At 45.5% G+C, this 10,155-nt stretch overlaps 1 non-coding gene across 1 annotated transcript; it reads left to right on the top strand.

Annotated features, from left to right (window-relative positions):
- The first annotated feature begins 5,136 nt into the window (after positions 1-5,136).
- Trnas-cga (transfer RNA serine (anticodon CGA)) lies at positions 5,137-5,211 on the top strand. The gene has a single exon. It is a non-coding gene; the product is annotated as a tRNA-Ser (tRNA).
- Positions 5,212-10,155: the final 4,944 nt, after the last annotated feature.

The following is a 10,155-nucleotide window of genomic DNA, read 5'->3' as shown; positions in this document are numbered from 1 at the left end:
CACATCAACACAGCAACGATCTACGTAAGTTCGACATTCTTTTGTAGGGTTCAGTTACTCGATGACTCTTGTCGTTCATGTTTTGGAACTTGAAAATTGAATGGGGTGTAGAAAATCTGTTTCTTTTACTGAATACTAACCTATTCCCCAACATTGATTGTGTACATATTTATTCCAATTGTATTAGTGCATCTGCCCCTTTCCCCTCTGCTCCTTTCCCTCTTTTCTGTCCATCTCCTTCTCACCCTTCTCCTGTCCGCCTCCTCGACCTGCCATTATGTGTCTCCTCCAGTCCCTCGCTTTGTCCACTCCACTTCTCTCCATCTGCTCCTCTCCATTTTCTCTATGCATCTTCTACTGCACTCTCTGCCTATTCCCTCCTTTCGCCTCTGTCTATCCCCTCCACTTTCCACCTGAGTCCTTCTCCTCCTGCTGCTCTATTTCCTCCTCGCGCTCTTTATCTCCTCCTCCCCCTTTCTCTGTCCATTTCCACCTCTGTCCTCTCTCAGTCCATCTCCTCCTCTTCCCTTTCTCTGTCCATTTCCCCCTCCCTTCATTGTGTTCATCTCCACTTCCCTCTTATCTGTGTCCATGTCCTCTTTCCTACTCTCTATCTCCTCCCCCCTTTCTCTATCCATCTCTTCCCTCCTCTCCCTTTTTTCTGCACATTATCACTCCCACCCCAATAGGAGGTTGCTGGTTCTGACCCCTACAGGATTATTTTCCAGCTAGTAATATCTGTACCACATTTGGCTAAAATCGATCGAGGGCTCAAATTTGTACACATATTTCACCTGTATCTTTAGTTAATGTCGTTCAGCAGTTTCGATTGCACAAAGCACAGTCTCCATGACGCGATGTCTCCTGAATAATGTGTCGGACAGTGATATAATTTTGCAGCTACGTTCAATGGTGAGCATTGTCCGCAAAATGTATCGTGAGTGCAATAATTAGCAGAGAAGTAATAAATTTAAACGACATTCATGATGAGGCATTCATCTCAGTTCATACGATGTCAGGCCTCTTATCAAACAATGGAGCCACTAGGTAGCTGGAGGCGATGTTAATGAACGAGGTAGAGTTTTTGTTGTCTAATTGAAGCTAATTAAATTCCATTTGTTTCCGTGGTGTTTTCGTGTGTCTTCATCAAGTGCTTCCCTGTTTTGTCTTTGTGGAGATTATCAGCAGCCGTGACTATAAGTCGCAGGTGAAATGTTAACAATGTACGTTTTACAGCACGGTAGTCCGATGTCGAAGTCTTTCTGAAAGTAGTTAGATTGCTACGGGGAGTTCTTAATGGTATAGGAGTACTGTCTCTCTGGTCAGAGCAAGATTTGCGCCCCTTTTTTAGACTGATTTTGGGTGAAAGTGACGTTAGCGTAGGAACTACGGTGCCACCACAGATGGTTCAAATGGCTCTGAGCACTATGGACTCAACTGCTGTGGTCATCAGTCCCCTAGAACTTAGAACTACTTAAAGCTAACTAACCTAAGGACATCACACACATCCATGCCCGAGGCAGGATTCCAACCTGCGACCATAGCAGTCGCACGGTTCCGGACTGCGCGCCACCGTAGAATAACAACTCTAAACAACAGGTGAGCATTCCACCACTCGGTTGTGGGTAGGCTGTATTAAGCAGTGGACGTGCTCGACCCTAGATGGCAACGTTGTTGTTCAAAAATCTCAATGGAGCAACGTATCTAAAGTAATTGTTCAAGACAGTCCCCAGAGTGTTCTGAAGAAGAGGAAAGTGTGTGCAAAGTTTATCCCACACAACTTGACTCCATTATAAGAACAACGACGCTTGGAGGCCTACCGCTACTTGATCTAAATGGTAATCGAGCACAGTTCATTTCGGGAAGCAATTATCACGGATGTCGAGACTTGGTCATATCAGTATGAACTATCACAAAACGACAAGGTGCAGACGGCTCAACGCTCTGACCACGTAAATGACGTTCAAAAAAATATGATGTGGAAGTTGTAGGGACTCTTCTGACAATTTCACGTGTATTATGAAAGTTCTGTGCCCTGTACTCAAGTGGGGTAGACTACGTACGCCACTTGAAGCATTTTCCTTTTTTTTGGGAGGGTCGTCAGTCTTGTGACTGGTTTGATGCGACAGGCCACGAATTCCTCTCCTCTGCCAGCTTCTTCATCTCAGACTAGCACTTGCAACCTACGTCCTCAATTATTTGCTGGATGTATTACAACCTCTGTCTTCCTCTATGTTTTTGCCCTCTCTCAAACCGTAGTCTGAACTCATAAGATTGTTTATTCTACTCAGCAGATCATGCAATTCTTCTTGACTTTAACTCAGGATAGCGTCAGTGAATCGTATCATTGATATCCTTTCACCTTGAATTTTAGTTCCGCTCCTGAACATCATTTCCATCATCATCATTTCCTTTCGGCCTTTGTCACACTGTAGTGTGGGGTCCGTCTTGTTGCTATGGAATTGGCGCTGTTAGTGACGGAATTAGTGTACCTCAGCTGTCTGCATCTAGTGTAAGACATGAAATAGTACGAACGTTTTCAAATGTCTGCAAGTCGTGTAACACAGGCGGGATGTGGGGACCAGCACGATTGTCACCTAGAGGGATGTAGAAAACTGCCTAAAAACCACATCCATGCTGGACGGCACACCGGCCCTCGTCGCTGTTCCTCCGAACGGCATCTATCCGGGGCTAGCGCGCCCACCCAGGTCCTGCAAGCATCGCATTAGAGCCCTCTGCTAACCTGGAAGGTCAGTTCCACTCCTGAACCTTTCTTCTATTTCTATCATTGCTTCTTCGCTGTACAGATTGAATAGTAGGGGCGAAAGACTACATCCCTGTCCTACACCCTTTTTAATCCGAGCACACCGTTCTTGGTTATCCACTCTTATTATGAGCTAAAACACTACACAAATGTTTGGTAATTTCTAGGTGCTTCACAGAGAAACTGCTGTTCTGTCTTTTCTTTATGTTGCAGAAATATATACCATCAGGCGTGAGTTTTTAAGACTTTATTTAACGCCTCAGTAGCATCTTCTTTGTACGGAGATTCCAGTCTTACATGTACATAAGACGGGATCCTTTGTAGTAACAGGATTCCGTAGAAGACTTTTTAACAGTGTGTATTCTACGCACATATAACACCCGACTGTGTAGTTGCTGTTTCGCGTGCGGAGAGTATACACTGTTCGAAAGGCTTCAGAGGAATAAAGTTACTACAGTGTTTACTGTATTATGTACATACACGATTTGAATACTCCGGACGGTAGATGTATTGGGGCCTAAAAGAGCTGCTGAGGCGTTGAAACTAGTAGCCTAAACAAAGTTTTACAAAATCACAGATGATGAAACACACACTGTCGAAAAAATATCGCACCACCGAAAAATAATTAATGTGGAGTAATGAAATTTGAGGGATATACTTGTTTAAGCGACAAAGACGCCATTATCATCATCTGACTGAGTTTGAACGAAGTCGTGCGACAGTGCTACGAGAAGCCGAAAGTTCCTTCTTCGATACTGCAGAAAGAGTTTGCAGAAAAGTAGCCACTATACATGACTGCTGGTGCGGTGTTCACGGGAACTGCGCTCGCACTTATTAACAGTGAAAGATCATATGTTAATGTAAGGGCGAGAAAAGCCACATGTGAAATGCTGGTACATTAACAACCGGTGTAACCGGCAGAATGTTGAATGAAAGCATGAAAATGTGCATGTATCGTGTTGTACGGGTGCCGAATGTCAGTTTGTGAGATGGAGTTTTATGCCAGTGTGGTTAATGCTATTTGTAGCTAACGCAGGAGATATCGTCCGACAATGTCCCACATGTTCTTGACTGGAGACAGATCTGGTGACTGAACAGGCCAAGGAAACACGTAGACACTCGGTAAAACATGTTGAGCCATAACGGGGGTCTGTGCGACAGGTGTTATTCTGCTGAAAAATACCCCCTGGAATGATGCTTATAGATGGCAGCACAACGGGTAGAATCACCAGATCGACGTAGAAATTTACAGTGAGAGTGCGTGGGGCAACTACGAGAATGCTCCTTAAGTCATACGAAATCGCCACCCCAAACCATAACTCCAGGTGTAGGTTCAGTGTGTCTAGCAGGTTGGTTGCAGGCCCTCAACCGGTCTCCCCCTAACCAACAACGGCTTTCACTAGCAACGACCCAGAACCAGGTTTTATCAGAAACCACAAGAGACCTCCGCCCTGCCCTCAGAGAGATCTCATCAACACTGAAATCGCAGATGGTAGTGGTTTGGGGCGTGTGGAATGCACGCTACAGGGCGTCTGGCTCAGAGCTGCCCTTGAAGTAACCAGTTTGTAACAGTTCATCGTGTCACTGTGGTGCCAACTGCTGCTGGCACTGTTGCTGCGGATTCAATACGAAGCGCCAGAGCCATTCGCCGAACACGATGGTCTCTCGTCACAGTAGTGCCACGTGGCTGTTCGTGTCCCGTCTTCTTGCCACCGCACATTTCCGGGAACACCGCACCAGCAGTCATAGTGGCTACTTTTCTGCAAAGTCTTTCTGCAGTATCGGAGAAGGCACTTTCAGCTTTTCGTAGCACTGTTTCACGACTTCGTTCAATATCAGTCAGGTGTTGATAATGGCGTCTTTGTCGCCTTAAAGGTATTCTTGACTAACACCAAATCACCACGTCCGATATCGAAGGTAACTAACGCTCACGATCGTTACAGGGTGGATTTAAGGCAAACCTGTTTTGCATCCTGATAGAGACGTTACTAGTGCCTCTCTTATGCGACCGGCGCGAAATTTCTATGGACGTCGTCTTTCAGATGTAGATACACATCCACTAACTTTGGTTCCTATTGCACAGCTCCTTCTTGGTGTCGCTATTTTTTTCCGTCCGTGTATTTTTGTAACAATTCGACCATCCGATGGTCCCCACTCCATATTTTTATGATGGATTTACGATCTTTCTTCGATGAACGTGGAAATCTCATTCTGGAAACATTCCCCAGGCTGTGGCTAAGCCATGTCTGCGCAAAATCCTTTCTTTCAGGAGTGCTAGTTCTGCTAGGTTCGCGCGAGAGCTTTTGTAAAGTTTGGAAGGTAGGAGACGAGGTACTAGCAGATGTAAAGCTGTGTGGACGGGGCGTGAGTCGTGCTTGGGTAGCTCAGTTGGTAGAGCACTTGCCCGCGAAAGGCAAAGGTCCCGAGTTCGAGTCTCGGCCCGGCACAGAGTTTTGATCTGCCAGGAAGTTTCATATCAGCGAACACTCCGCGCTGCAGAGTGAAAATCTCATCTGGAAACATCCCCCAGGCTGTGGCTAAGCCATGTCTCCGCAATATCCTTTCTTTCAGGAGTGCTACTTCTGCAAGGTTCGCAGGAGAGCTTCTGTAAAGTTTGGAAGGTAGGAGACGAGGTACTGGCACATGTAAAGCTGTGAGGACGGGGCGTGAGTCGTGCTTGGGTAGCTCAGTTGGTAGAGCACTTGCCCGCGAAAGGCAAAGGTCCAGAGTTCGAGTCTCGGCCCGGCACGCAGTTTTGATCTGCCAGGAAGTTTCATATCAGCGAACACTCCGCTGCAGAGTGAAAATCTCATTCTGGAAACGTAAATCAGTTTACATCAGCCTGTTAATTGATCCCGCAGAAGTAATTCCATTTACAAGGCACCGCCACAGCCTCGTGCGACTCGACCAGTTTGTGGAATGCAGCATGGTGTTTATTGAGAAAACTTTTCCCGACGGGTTCCTGGAAAGCAATGTGAAACGTCAAGAGAAGTGACCACAAATCTAATACGACGCGGCGCGCGGCGCCGCTCAACTCGGCAGGTTCCTGTTTCATCGTACGTGTTTCCACCGGCAGTAAATTCCTGGAAGATAGCGCGTTATTGTGCGAGGAGACGAAGCGCCGCTTCCAGCGGGCGAGGCAAAAAGGGTGGCGCGGCCCGCGTTTCGCCGTGTCGCCGCCGGCCGACTTCTTTGCAGGTGTCCGCAGGTTTCCAGAAAGCGGTGGGCTCGGCCGGGCGGGCGCGTGAAGTGGCCGCGGACCGCATGCCGGCCGGGGCGCGCATTCAGCTGTCACTCAGCGCGCCCTGAAATACGGCGGCGGGGCTCGACGCCGGCACTCGCCGGCCGCATTGTCCGCCGGCCGCAACCGTCACAGCCGCGGGCCCCGTAATAGAGAGCACTTCCCCGGACGAAATATTGCTACGCTAGTGTGACAGCACAAGCTATATAGCTCGCCTTATTCCTTCGAACGGAACTGTCTCACAAAATTAGTACGATACTGATCTGAAAGCTGACGACTGCCAGTGGTTTCTTTACTCGGTCTGGGAGGTTCTAAATTACAAATTTTGTAGAGAGTATGAACGACGTAATAGAGCTACTGTGTTCTAGGCCACACAAAAAAGCTCAGTGACATTCTTACAGAATTACGTGTGTCATGACGTACCACAGGAGTCAATACTGGGACCACTTTCTTTTTGGTATGTCCCACAAGGATCAATGCTGAGTCCACTAACACCGCTGGTGTGAAAAACGTAAGGACAGAAGTAACTTTCGCATCAAGTGTTACTGCCAAATAATGTAGCTCAATGAAACTTGGAACACACATAGAAAGATACGTTATAGTACACTACAGAAGACAACAAGGAAATACGCCAAGGGACGAGTGGAAAGGGAACTTTTAATCAAATGCAAACTAATACTCTGCAGTCACCACGACTTATGGTGGTCCCCTGGACATTAAAAAAAGCCGGTAATGGTTCTTAATAGGGTGTGTGATCACCACGGACGACAAAGCATGCTCTGCAATGTGTCCATATTTTAGTGATTTGTATTTGCTTGTATGGATCCATTTAAAGTAGTCCTCCCCCCCTTTTTTTCTTTTTTTTTTGCACGTATGATGCTACTGTGGGTTGTATTGATGACTTGGGAATCAACTCATTGTCTGGTAGTTCTGGAAACATCCGGTATCATGCATGACACCCATTTCTGGTTCCGTATCACGAGAACGAACGTCAACATTCATTCTCCACGGAGCCTCCACATATGGATTAGTGTCGTTGCACATATCGAAAATGTAAATGGCCCCAATATTGAACCCTATGGTATAAATCAAAAATGCACCGATGGTGAAATCTTAATGATGAAATATTGTATTAAGGATGGTATCTGAAAGAAATACGCAATGAGATGAACAGAAATCACACTTCTATTGGAATACAGTAATTACACTGCATTCGCCGCGATTTGGGATGATCCCCGGAAATCATAAAGTACGCGACATGATTCTCGATAGGGTGTCTGATCACAAGGAGATCTTGTAGAAGGGCGTTCTATTCTTCTACCAACTCAGTTGATAAGGGGACACCCACTAATTATAATTTTTTCGAAGTTTGGTCCTCCACCACATCTGACCACATCTCACCAAGGGAGTACTTCGTGAGACGTGATCAGATGCAGTGGAATCCCCTCCCCTCTGGAATCCCATCCCCTCCCCGTCACGTGATGCTTTACCCCGTAGTCGGGTAGAAATACGTGAAAATGAATTCTTTTATTTTAAACACTGGTTAAAACACTATTAAAACATGTTCCATTTGGAAAGTTTATTAAACAGTGATTTTAACACGTGTTTAAGAGCACTTTGTTTTAAACGTGCCCATCCTGAGTAATTTTCGGACAGACATACAGAGACAGGCGGACATATAGACTTCATGAAAATAGTATTCACCGTCTTGACAAAGCACTTAAAAATAACCTTTTATTGTTAAATTATATACATTAAATGTTACTGAACGTTTACTTACTTTGCAAATGAAAAATAACATTGTTTGTAGCTTCCTTTGAACTATATGATTTTGAAGATTTTTCATCTCTTGAGTTATATGATCTGCAAGAGAACTACACCTTAGATTCCTTTCAAAAACGGTTAACTTCGTTCTCATACGAGTGTTTCGACTTGTCGGCATGCCACTAAACATACGCACTGTAAAACCTTCAATACAAACCGATGTTGAACCCAGTAACATCGAATGCCTTGCAAAATCTCAAGTGTGACTGATAAGCAGTGACTTCAATAAGCACAGCAGAGAATTCCTGTGTCTATGCTCGGATAAATTTTATAAAACAAAATGTTATCCGTTATAATAATTTATATTCTATGAATTAATACTTGAGATTTCCATTCCTTCCCCATTTTTTATGACATTTGGTAAGATTTTGCCAGACACCTCTTCCCCCAATCTGACATGTGGACGTGCTACAATATGTCTCTCTGTCGCATCCCACTCGTATTCGACGTTATTTAGGTCCGTTGGAGGCGGGGGGGGGGGGGGGGGGGGCGGGTGATGGGGGGTAGGGCGGAAGCTGATTGGGCAATAAGCGACCGCATCGAACGGGGCCGATGGAGGACATATTGGAACGTGAGGTCATTTGACGAATGGTTTGCCCTATCCATTCTCTCAACTTAAATCCCATCGAGCACGTGTTGTATGTTTTGGGCAGACATACTGCAGCACGTCCACAGGCACAAACGATCGTCTAGCATCTGTCAGTCGTGGTGGGAGGAATGGAGCCCTCCAGCACAACAACACCCTTCTTACTTTGTGGCCAGCATGGGAGCACCTTGCAGGGCATGCATGATCACCCACTATATTAAGAACCATGTCCCGTAATTTGTAAAATCCATGGAGCCATCATGAAAAGCAGTTACTTCAGTGTAGTCATTCTCTTTCAATAAAAGTGTCAATTTCGTTCTTTTCATTGCGTATTTCTTTGGGTTACCTTCTGTACTGCAGTGCTTCAGGTCTCTCTGTAAAAGTTGCAAGTTTCAACAAATTATGTCATTGCCTGTGACACATCATGTGAAAGTTACTCTCATCATTAAGTTTTGCATAACAGTGTCATTTTTATTTGTGCCTTAGGGATCAATATCGATTACACTAATACTTTCGATATGTACGACGACGCTTATCGATGTGCGGACGCTCTGTGGGTACTGAATGTTACCAGATGGCATTAGTTATAGCCATATGGACCCAGCAATAGGTGTCATGTCACTAAAACGTTTCCATACCTAACAATCAACTGATTCTCGTCATTACATTACGCAGTAGTATTTAGTTTCTGACAGGAAGAAACTGGAGGAAAGCTGAGTATCACTTTAAATGGATCCAAAGCTATCTCCACGGGCAGGCAGGCTATCAAGCAGTGAGCCTTAAGGCGCAATAGAGGATGTCAAATTAAACACCTTCCAGCCGTCAATTGTCAACCTGATTGTATTGGGCAACCTGATTCAGCGTTTTCCTACGCCATCTTCAGGCACCTGACCGACGTGAAGGAATAATCTACCTCACTTGTAACCAAAACAGGGGCCAGCAACACTGGTATTAGTAGATATTTGTTACAGTGAACACTTCACCCAGTCCGCAGCTCGTGGTCGTGCGGTAGCGTTCTCGCTTCCCACGCCCGGGTTCCCGGGTTCGATTCCCGGCGGGGTCAGGGATTTTCTCTGCCTCGTGATGACTGGGTGTTGTGTGATGTCCTTAGGTTAGTTCTAGGGGACTGATGGCCATAGATGTTAAGTCCCATAGTGCTCAGAGCCATATGAACCATATGAACCACTTCACCCATCATAGGCCGACTGTTAGATAAACAAATGGCGTAGTAAAACGCTGAAACTGGTTGCCCAATAAAATAAGGTTGACAATTGATGGCTGAAAGGTGTTTAATTTGACATCCTCTATCGAAAAGCCGAGTCCTGCACCATAGATAAAAAGCTGGACATACAGAGACTTACGGCGCAATGACCGAGCAAAACACCATGTACTAGAACTTGTACGGTGCCGCAAACGAACGACCCAAACTTAGACTAAAAGCCGCCTTTAGACCGTTTTTCTTGGTTTTACTTAAGAGGGATTTAGAAGGAATCAGCTGTAGCAAATCATAAAAGAGGGATTTAGTAGGAATCAGCTGTTGCAAATCATACAAGAAACTAATTACAAATATAAAAGCGCCTATATAAGACAACAAGTGCCTGGCGCAGGTGGTAGATCGGTTCTGTTGCTACAATGGCAGGTTATCAAGATTTAAGTAAATTAGAAAGTGGTGTTATAGTCGCCGCGCGAGCGATAGGACACAGCATCTCCGAGGTAGCGATGAAGTGGGGATTTTTCCCG

The sequence above is a fragment of the Schistocerca nitens genome, chromosome 9, assembly GCF_023898315.1.
Source record: "Schistocerca nitens isolate TAMUIC-IGC-003100 chromosome 9, iqSchNite1.1, whole genome shotgun sequence".
Lineage (NCBI taxonomy): Eukaryota > Metazoa > Arthropoda > Insecta > Orthoptera > Acrididae > Schistocerca > Schistocerca nitens.
This window is presented reverse-complemented; position numbering and strand designations above follow the sequence as displayed.